At 36.9% G+C, this 4,774-nt stretch overlaps 1 pseudogene; it reads right to left on the bottom strand.

Annotated features, from left to right (window-relative positions):
* Positions 1-540: 540 nt before the first annotated feature.
* Positions 541-1,261, bottom strand: LOC118851091 (annotated as a pseudogene).
* Positions 1,262-4,774: the final 3,513 nt, after the last annotated feature.

Genomic DNA, 4,774 nt, shown 5'->3' with positions numbered 1-4,774 from the left:
TGACTTCTCATTTCTGCTCCATCTGTAAGATAATGTATCCTCTCATAAAGAACTTAATTTGTCAATGCACGTAATGATCCTTATCTTTGTTCATCAATCAGATGACAAATATTTCTTGATAATAATAGCTCATATTTTTATGCAGCTCCTTTAAGGTTTGCAAAGCCAGCTCCATACATTACTTTTCTTCAATTCACACAATGATCCTGTGAAGTGGGTGTTATTACTATCCCCTTTTTACACATAAGGAAACTGAGGCTCAGAGAGGTTAAGTGATTTGCCCAATGTCACATAGTTACTACGTCTGAGGTGGAATTTAAACCAAATCTTTCTGAGTCCAAGTCTAATGCTGTTACCCACCTCATACTTCCTTGATAATCTGAAAAATATTGTGCATTGCCCATGTCTGGAGATATTACAAACACTTTTTTTAGCCAATACATAAGTACTGAGTTTTAGCTTTCTCGTTTTCAATCTCAAACCAGTCAGTTGTTCTATGTTTGGTTCCAGTTATTGCTTCTTGGCTCATGTACAGGTTTCTCAGGAGACAAGTAAGATGATCTCATACTCCCACCTCTTTGAGGACTTGCTGTGATCCACACAGTCAAAGACTTTGAGGTAGTCAATGAAGCAGAAATAGATGTTTTTCTGGAACTCGCTTGCTTTCTCCATAATTCAGTGTAGTTGGCAATTTGGTCTCTAGTTCCTCTGCCTCTTCAAATACCAGCCTGCCCTTTTGATAATTCTAGGTTCACATGTTGCTGACACCTAGCTTCCAGAATCTTAACTATAACCTTGCTGGCATGTAAAATTAACACAATTGTTCAGTTTGAACATTCCTTGGCATTGTCCTTCTTTAGGATTAGGATGTAAATTGATCTTTTCCAATCCAATGGCCACTGTTGAGTTTTCCAAATTTGCTGTCATATTTAAAGCAGAACACATCATCTTTTAGGATTTCAAATACCTCAGCTAGAATTCCCTTACCTCCCCTAGCTTTATTGTTAGCAATGCTTCCTAAGGCTCACACGACTTCATCCTCTAGGTTATCTGACTCTAAATCAGTAACCACAACATTATGGTTATTGGTTACGTTAAGATCTTTCTTGTATAGTTCTTCTGTGTATTCTTGCCACCTCTTCTTAATCATTTCTGCTTCTGTTAAGTCCCTACCACTTTTGTCTTTTACCATGCTCATTTTTGCTGGAAATGTTCCCTTGAAATCTCTAATTTTCTTGAGGAGATGTCTTATCTTTCCCATTCTGTTGTTTTCTTCTATTTGTTTGCTTTGCTCATTTAAGAGAACCTTCTAATATCTCCTTGCTATTCTCTGGAATTCTGCATTCATTTGGGTATATATTTCTCCTTTTCCTTTACCATTCACTTTTTCTTCTTTCCTCAGTTATTTGAAAAGACTCCTCAGATAGCCATTTTGATTTTTTTTCTTTGGTATGTATTTTGTTATTGCCTTTTGTACAATATTGCAAACCTCTGTCCATAGTTCAGGTAATCTGTCTACCAGATCTACCTCCTTAAATCTATTTATAACTTCCACTTCATATTTGTAAGGGAAGCAGGGCAGCTAGGTGGTACAGTGGATAGAGCACTGGCCCTGGAGTCAGGAGCACCTGAGTTCAAATCTGGCCTCAGACACTTGACACTTACTAGCTATGTGACCTTGGGCAAGTCACTTAACCCCAACTGCCTTGCAAAAAAAAGAAAGAAAGAAAGAAATATTTGTAAGGGATGTTGTTTAGGTCATACTTACATGATCTGATAGTTTTCCCTATTTTCCTCAATCTAAGTCTGAATTTTGCAATAAGAAACTCATGATCTCAGCCACAGTCAGCTCCACATCTTGTTTTAACTGAGATTGTATAAAGCTTCTCCACTTTTGGATGCAAAGTATATAATCAATCTGATTTCTATATTGATCATCTGGTGATATCCACGCGTGCAGTGTCATTTTGGTTTATTGAAAAAAGAGTGTTTGCTATGATCAGTGAGTTATCTTAAGGGTTTATTAGTCTCTACCCTGCTTCATTTTCTACGTCAATGCCAAACTTGCTTGTTATTCCAGTTATCTTTTGATTTCCTACTTTAGCATTCCAGTTGCTTATAATTAATGTGAAATATTTGGAGGGATTTTTGGGTGTTGTTTCTAAAAGATACTATAGATCTTCACAGAACTGACCAGTTTTGTCCTCTTCAGCATCAGTAATTAGGGCATAGACTTGTATTGCTATGTTGCTGAACAGTTTGCCTTGGATTAAAAAAGATATCATTGTCACTTTTGAGATTATACTGCAATACTGCTTTTCACATTTTTTATTGGCTGTGAGGGCTACTTAATTTCTTCTAAGGTTTTCTTGTACCCAGTAGTATATGTATTGATCGCCTGAGTTAATTTCATCCATTTAGGTTCACTGACACCCAAGAAGTCAATTTTTAATCTTTCTATCTCCTGTTTGACCACATCTATCTTACCTTGGTTCATAGATCCAACATTCCATGTTCCTATGACATATTGATCTTCACAGTATCAGACCTTCCTTTCATCACCAGACACATCCACAGCTTAGCTTCCTTTCAGTTTTGGCCCAGCTGCTTCATTGGTACTGGAGCTACTTGTAATCATCCTTTATTCTTCCTCCAATAGCATTTTGGACACCTTCTGACCTGAGAGGTTCACCTTCTGGTTTCATATCTTTTATCATTTTAATGCTGTTTACAGGATTTTCTTAGCAAAGATAATGGAGTGGTTTGCCTTCTCTAATGGATCATCTTTTGTCAGAACTATGAGCTGTCCATCTTGGGTAACCCTGCATTGAATAACTCTTAGTTTCACTGAGCCACGTTGGCCCCTCTGCCATTACAAGCAGTGAACCAGGAAGAATGATTTGGGATTGGGGATGGGCAATGAACTCCCTCTGATCTTCTAGCAATAGTTTACATCTTATAACACTTTAAAATTAGATAGGATTTTACACACATTATTGAGAGAAGGATAACCAGGACAGTGAGGATCTTGAAACCAGGCTAAAGAAAAACTATTGAAGAAACTTGGAATGCTTAACTTAAAGCAGGGAATACTTATGGTAACATGATAGCTGTCTCCAATGTCTGAAGGGTTGCCATGTAGAAGAAGGATTAGGTTTGCTGTGTTTTCCCTGGAGACCAGAAGCAAGAATAATGTGTGCAAACAACAGGTAGGTAGATTTCAAGTCAATTTAAGGGAAAAAAAACTTTACAGCAATTAGGGCAGTCCCAAAGTAGTTGAGAGATAATGAACTCTCTGTTTTTGCTGGTCTTTAAGCAAAAGTTAAATCATCACTTGTCAGAGATGTTATAAAGAAGAGTTTGTGTACAGCAGAGGTGGAACAAGATTATCTGAGGTACATTCCAAATCTTAGAGTCTATGGTTCTTAAAACAACCTTGTGTTTTGTATAGTGAAAGTATTCTTCTTCTTATTATTATTATACTAATTTTATAGATGAAGATACCAAGGTCTTTGAGAGAATAATTGATGACCTATTGTCTGGTATGTTGCAGAGGGAATTCTCTTTCAAGTATGGATTGGTCTAGTTGGCCTCTGGTATGCCTTTCAGTTCTGTGATTCTGAGGTTTTCTAAGTGAAATTCATGTAGGGTGGGGGGAAAAGGCATGTACTGAAAGTTAGGAGATCTGAGCGGTAGTCCTGACTCTACTTCTAACCGGTGTGAACTTATACAAGGTATAAACTTACTCAGCCTCATTTTTCCTCGTTGGGAAAATGATCACTTTGGACCAGTTCCACTTTGACCCTAATATTCTGTAACTTAACCATGGACATAGAGTTAGGAAATTGTGTTGCTGAGACTTAAACCCAAGTCTTCTGACTCCAAGTCCATTGACTGCTCTTTCTGCTTTGTTGATTTTTAAGCTCTACTTCTTTTACTCCTTCATCTTTCCTCCCTGAGAAGCTGCATTTTCCTGTTCTTCTCGTTATTATAGTTTTTGTATTAACAGCTCATGAATAAAAATAGTAAGCCAACTTTCTGGGAAACAAATCTCATTTAAATCCCTGTTTTTACAATTGTTTTCAAGGGTAAAGTGAGTTAAAGAAAGTATGGTTATGCTCTCTCCAAGTCTGTAAAAATCAAGGAGTTAAGGGGGAATAGCAAATAAAAATTCTCAAGCCACCTATTGGGGTAACAGGATCCTTAGCCAGAAAAGCAACCAAAAATATAGTACCTCAGAGATCACAAATGCTCAAAGGACTATTTCTAATTTATCCCACAGCTATCTTGTTTGTACACAGTTGTTTGCATGTTGTCTCCTCCCTCTGACTGTGAGAGGGGCTCTTGGCTTTATAATACCCCAAGGCTTAGTACAATGCCAGGAACATAGTAGACTCTTAATAAATGCTTATTACTGACTGACTGAGAAAATACTAAAGTTCTATATGCTTAAATACTACAGTGGATCTGTGATCTCATCAATTTGGAGTGCCTCCCAGTGAGGGAAATCTCAACTCATCCATGCCAGCCTATTCTGTGTGACTTGTTTATGTCCTCTCATAAATTGCCTGTAAGTGTTCTATCAATACACTGGAGAATGTATATAAAAACAAAAATTCCATATGAAAACTCAAGAACTTAATAGTAAACAAAATTTCTTTCTTTACATGGAATGTATGTTTAACTTAATTTTTTAGTTTTCCCATAGATATTTAGTATGATGTACCTACATCCAAAAATAAGAGATCTTTTCTACGTTTAAATGATTATAGGC

The sequence above is a fragment of the Trichosurus vulpecula genome, chromosome 5 (assembly GCF_011100635.1).
Source record: "Trichosurus vulpecula isolate mTriVul1 chromosome 5, mTriVul1.pri, whole genome shotgun sequence".
Lineage (NCBI taxonomy): Eukaryota > Metazoa > Chordata > Mammalia > Diprotodontia > Phalangeridae > Trichosurus > Trichosurus vulpecula.
Note: the sequence above shows the minus strand (reverse complement) of the source record. Positions and strands in the feature narration are given on the sequence as shown.